A 12272-nucleotide genomic window follows, 5' to 3' on the forward strand; every position below is an offset into this window, starting at 1 on the left:
TGTCCAAAGACTGTTGAAATATTATTTAGCATTTGAAAACAAGAGTACTACAGCTTTTAAAATTTCAAATACTAGTTTTGGCGATACATTCACAAATAGTGAAGCTTGTATATTACAAGTAGCAAAGCATAGTTTTATGTAACACAACATGGTACACATTCTGTGTTATTTTATATATCCTCCTTCAGTTTCTTAAAAGTGTCATTAAGAAATTGAGTGATTGTTTGGCAGTTTTACATTTATAACTGTCCAGTGAAGAAAATGTAAATGAGAGAAAAACTACATGATATTGTCAGATCATGATCAATTTATGGAAGAATTTTTGCAATGTAATATTGTATAATTAACATAATATTTGGAAGAAATTATCTTTGAAGAAATTCTTCCCAGAAGGCATGCATCTGGAGCTCTATCCAAATGCCTGTGTAAGAATTTTACTGAAAACAAGTTGTTTTTTAAAATTCTATTAATATTAACTCTATGAACAATGAGACATAGTTTTATTATGATAACACTGAATAGCCAAAAATGCCTGGTAAATAACTATGTTCAAATCTGATTCTACTATAAGAATATGACACCGAATGAGAGTTTCATATAAGGTTCTTTTAATTCTTCACTATGAGTGGGTTTTTCAAACTGAAACGTAAGCAAAACAAATAAACAAAGAAAAACAAACAAGCCGAAGCCTTTAAAGCATGGTCTAATAATCTCCCACAGGTCTTCATTACAGCTTCTATGTTCACGCCATATCCCATATTAGAAACCTCCAGAACTCTGATTTGAAGTAGCAAGAGGGAGGTTTCTTGGGAAGCCATGAAAGTTAAGGAACTAGAATAAAAATGACTTGTGCTGCTTTCCAGTTTACAGATGAAAAATAAAGGCCATGTCTTCTTAAAATCTTCATTCACTTTTGTTGTTGTTGTATGTGTTAGCTTTTGGAAAAAAAAATACATGTATTAGCTAAGGCTATAATTTGGTATTATTTTAGTTTCTTTATGGACATATTATTCTGTGTGTTACTATGCTTTTTGTAGATAAGGAGATAAAAATTTCTTTGGGGAATTGAAACATATACTCTAACAAAAATAATAATGTTTCAGAATTCTATTTCAGAAAAAAAATTATGATGAAAAAGTTTCTTTCTTTTCTACGTTGACCCTTGTGACTTAACCTTTGCCAAATAAGTTACAGTCTACAAAGCCACAATAATTTTTAAATATACATAGAAAGGGGTTTCACAACCAGAAAGGTCATAGTAAATCAAAACAAAATAGCTGAGGTCATTGGTTTATTTTCCATTGTACTTTTAATTCCATCCATCAACCAAAGACTGGTACTGTAAGCTTAGAAAGTCATCTTGAAAATGTAGATATTTGTTATCTTAAATATTTTAGAATGGGCTAAGAGTGCATAAATAGTAATGTAAAAAGATAACAAGTCTTTCACTTTTAAAAAAAATCAATTTACAACTTCTTCAAGACAACATTAATTGGCCATGTGCCAGTGGCTCACACCTGTAAATCCTAATTACTCTGGAGATAAAGATGGGGAAGATAGCAGTTGGCCAACTTTGGAGAAGACATTCATGAGACTTCTTCTCCACAAGTAGCTGGGCACAGTGGCATACCCCGTCATTCCAGCTACAGTGGGAAAATAAACAGGAGAATGGCAGTTCAGGCCCACCCAGGTAAAAAGTGAGACCCCGCTCAAAAATAACCTGAGCAAAAATGGCTGGTTTTGCTCTGTTCAAGTAGTAGAATGCCTGCCTCACAAGCATGACGTCCTGATTTCAAGCCTCAAAAGCCAAAAGAAAGAAGACAACAATAATGAGAAGTGTCACCAAAAGGATTTCACATAAATGTGCATTATGAATATTAATTATTATCTTGTAACCTACAGAAATTTGGAAAATCACTGTCATAGCTAGCCTGGAATATCTTAAGAAAACATTTGCAAAACCCCTTTAAAATACAATGGTGAGCTTATCACCATTACTCCTAATAGTGAAAATGGATAATAAAATATTGTTTCTTGTTTAAAAAATGTTCATTATATGAACATGTATGTGTTCTCAGGATTTAATCATCTACTTCAACATATAACTGCATGTTATAGGTTTGATTATCTGACAGCATGCACGAGAACAAATGAATACTTTAATATGTGCTTTGGGACCAATTTTACTGAAAATTAGCATTTTTATATTGATTGAATAAGGATTCACTTTTTTCTGACTAAATTTTCTCAACTCTCAAACAGTGATTTTGGAGAAGTTTACTTTCAAGGTTCCAAGCTTACTAAGATAACACTTACTGAGTTAGTTAACAAAAAGTGTGCTACAAAGATCACATTATATAGTCACAAAATACAAAAGGAAAAGATAATCAAACAGTAATCAGAATGCTTTCTCAAATGCTGGTCTCAGGATTTACAAAAATGTTGGCAAGGTAAAGTCATAGACAAATCTTCAGACACAAACACTAGAGAGTTAACCTATTACTGAAATGTCTTATAACTAATTATGGAATAAATTAAAATTGTAATACCTTGATCTGAGTTGGTAAGAAAAAAAATAAGACATATCTTTTCAGAACTGTATTATTGACTAAATATTTGGTAAGCAAACTTGAACATACTTATCTTTAACATCTTTAGATGCCATGTCTTAAAAGAAAAACAACTGTTGGTTAATAATGAGCTTAACACATGTAACGTGGTTTTCCTTGCATGGTTATTGATCATATCATGTGATCACATTAATAACATTAATTTTTTTAATGAGGTTAACAGAATTTATTATGTATCAGTAGATTTTTAAATCATTTCCATATTTCCATATTTATCACTATACAAAATTCTAAATTGTGTAGAATATCTACTTCTTATCAAAAAAGAATAAGGTATAAATTTAGCCTAAATGACATTTTTATGTTTAAACAAATAGTAAGCATATATTGTTGTATTATTAATTCAGTAGTGGGGTCATGGTTTAGATGGTACTAATATTTATTATCTATTTAATGTTAATAGAAAAGTATTTTTCTAACTATGTGGTGATTTTCACACCATATACCTAAAAGAATTCACCTAGCTATGTGCAATTTCTTGACAGCAGCAAAGGTCAGCAGTAACACAGTGAATCTTGTAGGAACACCAGTTAGTTAGCAGAACACTTACATGACCAGACAGGGAAGAATATATGTATTTTTTAAAAGATTTCTAAGTTGTTAGTACTTCAGATATTTGGCAATAGTGCACAAAATATATAATCAAAATAATTTAGTTACTTGCCATGCAATTTATTTTCTCTGTAAATGATTTAATGGGGGTTTACCTAAGTGTCAAAAACACTATTTTGCTATAATTTAATGAGATGTATGCATTTAAGTTACATTAAGTAATTATTTTTTATATACAGTTTTAAAAATACATTTACTTTTTAAGTAATAGTAATTCCTTTTCATACTTTAATTAAATACAAACTGCCCTTACTTTTATTATAATTTATTAACTTTTAATTTAATATTAATGCATGTAAATATAGGCCTTTTCAGTGTTAATACAGGATTTATAATATTTTCATGCTAACATTTTGATTAATAAAAACAAGTAACTATATTTAATGTTTGAAATCTATCACCTAATAAGACGAAATTGCTCATTTCCACAGCTCATAACTCAACAACTGACTGCTATTTGTAAGAAAATCAAAGAACAGAGCTTTCTCACCTTAATAAATTCACATAGACATTCAAATATCATTTTTCCTTGGATTCTTAAATTAGATTTTAGCTAAGAAAAGGATTGATCAGAAACTATTCAAGTGAAAAATATAGAGTTTGCAAGGTGGTCAGGAAGATGGTCAAGTAGAAAACACCACAGATAGGAGCTGAGAGAGACGCACATGGTAATTCAAGCACGGAAATACTGATGACCTCCTCTAAGGTATTCTTCTGTTTGAATAATGTAAACAATATAAGTCATGTATGATGTTGAAGGGAAAGCAAAAAACAGCACCCACATACGTGAGATAGGGAAAGTAAGAATTGTTCAAAATCAGAAGGCAAAGATTTGCAAATATATTGGTGATTGCAATCCCATTCCTTTTTTACCTCTCAGTAAGGAAACTTGAATTGAAATGACATCTTATGCTTAAACAGTTAGCAAGCTTCTTTTATTTTATTTACTTATTTAGGTTTTTTTTGGTCAGTACTGGAGTATGAATTCAGGGTCTTTCATTTGCTAGGCAGGTACTCTACCACTTGAGCCACATGCCAGCACTTTTTGCTATACCATCTCACTTTTGTGCATGGGCCAGCCTGGATCCTATCCTACTGTTTACACTTCCACTTAGCTGAGTGACAGGTGCATGCCACCATGCTCAACTTATTAGTTGAGATGAGTTCTGGTAAACATTTTTCTCTGGGCAGGCCTAGAACCATGATCCTCCTGATCTCTGACTACTAACTAGGTAGGATTATAGATATGAGCCTGCACACCGGCCTATTTTGATATTATTCATTCTGTAATTGGTTTATGGCATGGCTCTTATTCCTACCCTTCCTACAGTCTTGTCTCTACTGGGTATCCAAAATGATCCTCTTCAAATCTAAATCAGATGATGTTTTGCTCTGACACAAACCTCCCAGGGTTCCCCATCTCAGTAAGAATAAAATGCCATAGCATTTCAGGTTCCAGCATGCTTGGCTCCTCTTTACCTCTGATTTTTAGCTGCTATGTTCTTCTCGTTATGCTTCAAACAATTGTCTGTGTTCTTGCCTCAATATACTTGCACTTGCTCTTCTCTGTGCCTCGAGAGTACTTCCCATGTGCATGCTGGTTTTGGTGTCTCTTTCTTCAACTCTGCTCAATTATCTCAAGTACTTCTTTCATAAACACATATTGTAAGAAAGACAGATACCTTCCAGTCTCTTGGATTCATTATCTATCACTGCCGTAACAAAATGCCTCAAATTTATTGGCTTAAACAACACAAATTTTTGTCTACAGCTCTCTAGCATCAAAGTTTCAGGTTTCATTGGGATAAAATCAAACTATCAGCACAACTGTTTTCCTTTCTCAGGTTATAGGGAGAGCTGTTCCCTTGGGTTTCCCAACTTTGACAGAATGAACATGTTCCTTTGATTCACAATCTTCAAAATTGGCAACAGTGAGTACTTTTCAAGCTGCTATTTAACTGGTTCTCCTCTTCCCTTTCTGAGCTAAGAAAGATCATCTATTTTTTAGGATTCAGGGGATTATATTGAAACTGACAGAATCATGCATTCCATCTTAAGATCCTTAGCTAATCATATGTAAGTTACTACATTCACAGATCTCAAGGGTAAGGTTGTGGATATATTTGGAATCCATTATTCTGCCTCTCTTATGCTGCTTCATTTTGATCTATAACCCTTATTGATGTCATATGTGTGCTTGCTTGTTGTCCGTTTCTCTTTAATTGAAGGCAAATTTCTTAAGAACAAATTTCTTTGCGTATTTTTTAATTGCTGTATCCCCAAGGCCTAGAACAGTGTGTGGAATCTAGAATACACTGAAGTAATTTTTTTTTCAAAGGAGTAAGAAGCCCACAGAAACTCAGCAAAAATGGGCAGAGTGGAAGCAGAGCACGATAACAGTTGAATAAGGTCTTTTAGCAGTGGTCTCCCCACAGACACACCAACTGAAAGGAAGAAAAATTGGTTCTTTTAAGTGGTAAATAAAATTAACAAACCCTGAGATAGGCTCTAATAAGATCAAAGGTGAAATGAGCGATATTACACCAAGCACATGTAAAATACAAAGAATCAATGGACATTATTTCGAATAACCATCTGCCAAAAAACTTGATAACCAAGAAGAAAGAGATAAAATCCTGGATATATACAATTTATCCTGTTTGAATCATGAAGAACCAGGAAACTTGAATAGGGCATTTACAAGTAATGGGATTGAATCAGGAATAAAAAACCTAGAATAAAAAAAAAACCCAAGACTAGATGGCTTTGCTCCTTAGTTCTATCAAACATTAAAAGAACTAATATCAATTTTAAATTATTCCAAGAAATTGGAATAATTCAAAGAATATTCAAGCTCATCCTATGATACCAGCAATACCCTGATATGAAAAACAAAGGCGTACTACAAAGAAAGCTACAGAACTATACCCTTGATGACCTTAGATGGAAAAATTCTTAACAAAATATTAGCAAACCAAATCTGACATTATATTAAAGAGCTTATTCACCACAATCAAGTAGGATTCATCTCAGGTATGCAAAGTTATTCCAACATATAAAAATCAATAAACAGGATAAAATGTACTTCAGCAGAATGTACAAAAACATAGAATGATCTTAGGATTCAGAGGACATTTGATAAATGCCACAATCCCTTTGTGATAAAATTCTAACCAAAATAGTTTTATATTAACATACCTCACCGTGATGAAGGCCATTGTAACAAGCCAACAAGTAACAGTGTACTGAATGTGGGAAAGGTAAAAGCTTTTTCTCCAAGATGATGATCAAGACAAGGATACTCACTATCATCATTTTTATTCAACATAGTGCTGGAAGTCTTGGCCAGACCAATCAGGCAAAGAAAGAAAGAAAGGACATCAAAATTGGAAAAAAGGAAGTCAAAATTGCCACTGTTTGGAGATGACATGATCTTATGCATAGAAAACCCCAAAGACTCTAACAAAAACTGCAAGAACAAATTAAAAAATTTAACAAATTTGCAGGATATAAAATGTACAAATACTAGTAGCTTTTTAGTCTACCAATAGGGAATTCTCTGAAGAAATAAAAAATTCAGTTCTATTTCTAATTTTTTTCACCTTTTAAAAAATCATATTATTGTTGTACTGGGGGTACCTTGTGACATTTACAAAAGTATAGCATAGTCGAATTCATCTCCTCCATCATTCTCCTTTATCCCCCCATTTCTGGAACAGTTTCAACAGGTCTCATTTTTTTCCATTTTCATGCATAATTACATAATATTTCTACAACATTCACCCTATTACACCCTTTCCTTATATCCTCCCTCCTCACTCCTCCTCCCACAAAAAGGAACTGTTTTACCTTCCTATTATCTGTTTTTGAAAAAAAGACATCTTTTTTTGCTTAAGATAGCTATATGGGGTATTTTATTGTGATGTTTCCATGTATATATATATATATATATATGTGTTTTAACCTAAATTGGTTCATCCCCTTTATTTTTCTCCTTTCTCCTTTAGTTCCTTAGTTATGCTGATTCCAACAGGTTTAAAAATTCTGTATTTGTTCTTGTATAGAAAGTACAACAACCATATTTGCCTTCTTAACTTTCTTCTTTTATACTTCCTCTCCCATTAGTGATCTCCCCTTAGTGTGACCTGTTTTTCACAACATTGCTTGTATTTGTATTGGGTCTGTATGTCACATATGAGAGAAAACATGCAGCCTTTGTCCTTCTGAGCCTGGATAACTTCCCTTAAGATGATGTTCTCCACATGTTAAGTGAAGTAAGCCAGGATTAGAAAAACAAAAGCCTCGTGTTTTCTCTCATATATGGAAGATAGATCCAAAGATAAACATATACACAAAAACAAGCATGACCATACACAAACTCAAATGTAGAACATGTTTGTAACAGTGGAAATACTCTATGGAACTTGAGGAAAGAGGGAAAGCAAAAGAGGATGATTGAGCATCAGTAATAGTGTATAACATAAGATGTGAAGGTAGAGGATTTAAGGATGTATATTGAAAGCTGCTGAAAAATGGGGAGTAGAAGGTAAAGGGGTAAGGAAGAGTAATGGAAGGGGTTGAATGGATCAAAGTAAAGTACACCCACAGTGGACATACATTGAGACACTCCTTAGAACATAAACTTAAATATTAATAATGAAAACCAGGACTGTAAAATAGGTACAGTGTATGTGTAAGGGATGAGTACTAGTGGGAGGGGGGTGGTGAAGGAAGAACATTAAGGTGATGGTATTTGGTAGATGGACTTCACGTACCTGTATGAAATAGAACTAAGAAACCTCCTGCAATTGCTTTAAGTGGGCCATGGAGGGGGTTGAAAAGGAAAGACAATGGAGGCAATGTGATTAATGTGCAAGATAAGTCTAATCAGAATTGTCACTATGAATTCCCCTCATGTATAATAAAAGATTTTTTAAAAGATTATGTACTCCAGTTCCATCCATTTATCCTATTTGCAATTACTACAAAAAATTAAATAAACTACCTAAAAATAAATTTAACTAAAAATGTTCAATATCTCTAAAATTAAAATTACAAAATATTACCAAAGAAATTTAAAGAGACACACAAAAATGAAAATACATGTAGTGTTCATATACCAGAATAATTAATGTTAGTAAAATGTCCATACTATTAGTGATATCTACAGATTCAATGTAATCCCTATCAAAATAACAATAATGACATTCTCCACAGAACTAGAAAAATCTATTTTAAAATTTGTATGACACTACAAATGAACCAGAGTAGCCAAAGTTACCTTGAGCAAAAAGAACAAAGCAGGAAAACATACACAATATGACTTCAAAATGTACAACAAAACTACACTAATGAAAAAATAATGAAGTACTGCCATAGATACACAGATTGATGAAGAAAAATAGCCTAGAGGTAAACTCACATTTCTACAGACAAAAGACTTTTTGCCAAAAATGATAAGAACATGCATTGCAGAGAGGACAGTCTTTTCAAAAGATAGTGCTGGGAAAATTGAGTATTTTTGTACATAGGACTGAAACTAGTCCACTGTCTGTCTGCAGTTATACAAATCAACCAAAATGGGTTAAAAAATTAAACATAACACCTGAAACTGTGAAATTATTAGAAGAAAGCATTGGAAGAAACCCTTCAGAACATTAGAATGGGCAAGGACTTCTTGCACAAGACTCCCAAGCACAGAAAATGAAGAAAAATAGACAAATAGAATTTGGTCAAACTAACAGGATTCTGCAGAGTCAAGGAAACACTTAGCAGAATGAAGACAACATATAGAATATGAGAAAATATTTGAAAACTATGCTTCCAACAAGGAGCTAATATCAAAACCAGATAAGGAAATTAAAAAAAACCTTAATAGTATAAACAAATAACCAGATTAACAATTGTGCAGTAGACCTGAGTAGATATCTTTCAGAAGAAGACATACAAATGACTAATGGGAGAATGAAAAATGCCCAGCACCATCAATCCATCAGGGAAATGCAAGTCAAGACACCATGAGCTATGTCTCACACCTGTCAGAATCAGTATTATCAAGTAATGAGGGAGTTAATCTGATTAAAGTATCATCTGTACATGTCTGTAATACTCCATTGAAATATCAACACTTAGAAAATTGAAGATCAGAATGGTAAAATATGTCCTGTCTGGAGGTTGGTACCAGCGAGGGGATGAGGGCATAAGGAGAAGGTGAAGGAACGTGAATATGTGGATGTATTTGTATACGTGTATGAAAATATAACAATAAAACCTGTTGAAACTGTTGTAAGAAGGGGAAAAGGGGGATGAAGAAGAATGACTGAGGGGAGAAAATAATTAAGATGTATTATAAGCACATATGTAAATGTCACTATGTGTCCCCATGTGCAACTATTACATGCTAATAAAAAAAATGTATATTATCAGAAAGATAGAAAGTAACAGTGCTGTGGCAAAGAAGAGACATTGTATATTTTTGGTGAGAGTGAAAACACAGAATTGTTTATGGGAAACAATAGGGTAGTTCCTCCAAAAGTTAAAAAATAGAACCACTATGTGATCCAAAAATTCCACTCTAAGTATATATCCAAATGACATGAAATCAGTGTGCAAAAAAATTTTGAACTTCCACATGTATTGCACACTATTAACATAGCCAGGAAATGCAAACAAATGTCCATCAGCTGACGAATCAATAAAGAAAATGTGATACATGAATACCATGATACACAAGTCATCCATGAAATGTATGAAATCTTGCCCTTTGTAACAACATGGACAGAAGTGGAGATCATTACACCAAAAGAAATAAGCTAGACAAAGAAAGACAATGTCCATTGTACTCACACATAAATGGATCTAAAAAGTTCATCTCATAGACATTGAGAGTAAAATTGTAATTACTTCAGGTTGGAAAGTGTAACGAGGAGGGAAGGATGGAGAAAAGTTCATTAGTGGGTACTTAACTAGATAGGTGCAAAAGTTTTGGTTCTGGTGGCTATTACAGAGTAGGGCAACCACAGATAATAATGTACTGTTTATTTTAAAAAGCTAGACAAAAGAATTTTGAATATTTTTCCTGTAAAGGAATAGCAAATGCTTGAAGAAGCAGATATGTTTAACCTCACTGCAATATTGCACAATGTATATGTGTATTGAACTATCACAAAATGCTTCATAAATATGTATACTTCTATGCTTTACAAATCAGTTAAATACATTTAAAATTTAAAAACGAAATATACCTTCAATGAGTAATGAGTAAAACAGATATTTATGACTAGTATTACATTCAGTACTGAATTCAGTAAATGTTACTCAGAACATTTGTGATTTTATTTGAATATAATAATAGCATAAAATATGTGTAGTAAAATAATGTATGCCATGTTTTTATTCATAGAATCCATCTGAAAATCACCACATCTACACAAGAAATAATAAAGAAAAGAAAAATGAAAAAAAAATCTTGTACTGATAGTTTATAACCAGATGAAATTAATGTTCTTAAAAACGACAACACCACAATAGCCTATTAACTTTGAATTGGTTTCTTCCCCAGATTCCAATGTATAAAGACGGGGGACTGGAAAAAAATAAGAAAAGTCCATACAATTAATAAGAGTATTGCACATTGCTCTCTACTAATTAAAAAGTGTTAACACTCATTAACATAATTAAATTACTATCTGAATGCATTCCCCTTTGTATAATCGTAAACCTGTCCTAATCATAATGATTTAACTTTTGGCTCAACATTATTATATTTTTGAGAGATTTCACACAAAAGTCATCTAAATCTTTCTAGTAGCTTCAAAAATGGGTTCTGGTAATCTTGCCTGCACCTTCCAATATAAGGCATCAAGGTGAACAAAAAGCATAAACAGTGCTAATCATCACAATAAAGAATATCAAAGCTCTAGTAATTAATGTATAAGATTCACATTTCTTTATGACATTGCCATGCACCTCTGACTATATATTATGCTGAATTTTAGTAAATCCATCTATTACATTGGGTTCACACCACTGTATTGCCACTTCTGAAAAAATAAATATTTAAATTGTCTGATCTGTATGTGTTTATACTATTAATATCATCAATAGTTTCTATACATATGCAATTTTCTTCTTCAACAAAAATAATAGAAAATTAATTGAATGATAGATTATACTGACTATGGAGACAATGACAAAAGAACTTAACATGTATGTGGGACTGAGTATCAAATGATATGATAATAAAACATAAACTCCTCCTTTAGTACAGTCCACCTTATTCTTTATGCTGGTTTCTTAAAAAGGCAGCAGTTACGGTGACAATTGTCCATACCAAGCTAAGACCAGAAGTGTTTAGTGGTGAGAACACACTTGATGGACTCCTTGTTCTGGGCCTTATTCAATTTCAGTTCATTCTTACTATTGTTCCTCTTCCTAAATTCAAGTCTTCTCTTTTTTCACCTCTCTCCTCTAAATCCCAGTGCAAAATGTAGGGGCTAAAAAATATCCAAATTAATTCATATTCACATTATTTCTAAACTTTACTAGGATGATGAAAATAATACTGGTAAAGAGTTGAACTTAAAAAAAAATTCGAGTTCTAGCACAGTATTTAGAAAAACCAGTTCAGGACTTTCAGAAGTGATCGTTCTTTATGCTTTGATACATTATGTTTCTAAATTTTAATTCAATGTTTTCAACTAGTAAATAAACTGGTAGTGATTTTCGTGTATCATCTACAATTTTTAGTTGTGTTTTTAATTCATCCCCTTTAACTGTGTTAGGATAAGAAAGGCAAAATATTAAACTACATTTAGCTTTAGGTCTTGTGTTTAGTGGAGTAGTTACAGTTTTAATTCAATAAAGAAAATTTTAAACCAGGAGTCTATCTAAAAATAAGGCTGTTCTAAGTTAGAGAGAAATTACTTTGTCTTTTAGTTTAACTGTGCTGAATCAGATTATGTGTTTTGAAAAACATAAATACTTGCTAAATCTTGGTGTTTTTTCAGCTAAAGGGTATTCTGATGCAGG

Source organism: Castor canadensis, chromosome 6 (genome assembly GCF_047511655.1).
Source record: "Castor canadensis chromosome 6, mCasCan1.hap1v2, whole genome shotgun sequence".
NCBI classification, from domain to species: domain Eukaryota; kingdom Metazoa; phylum Chordata; class Mammalia; order Rodentia; family Castoridae; genus Castor; species Castor canadensis.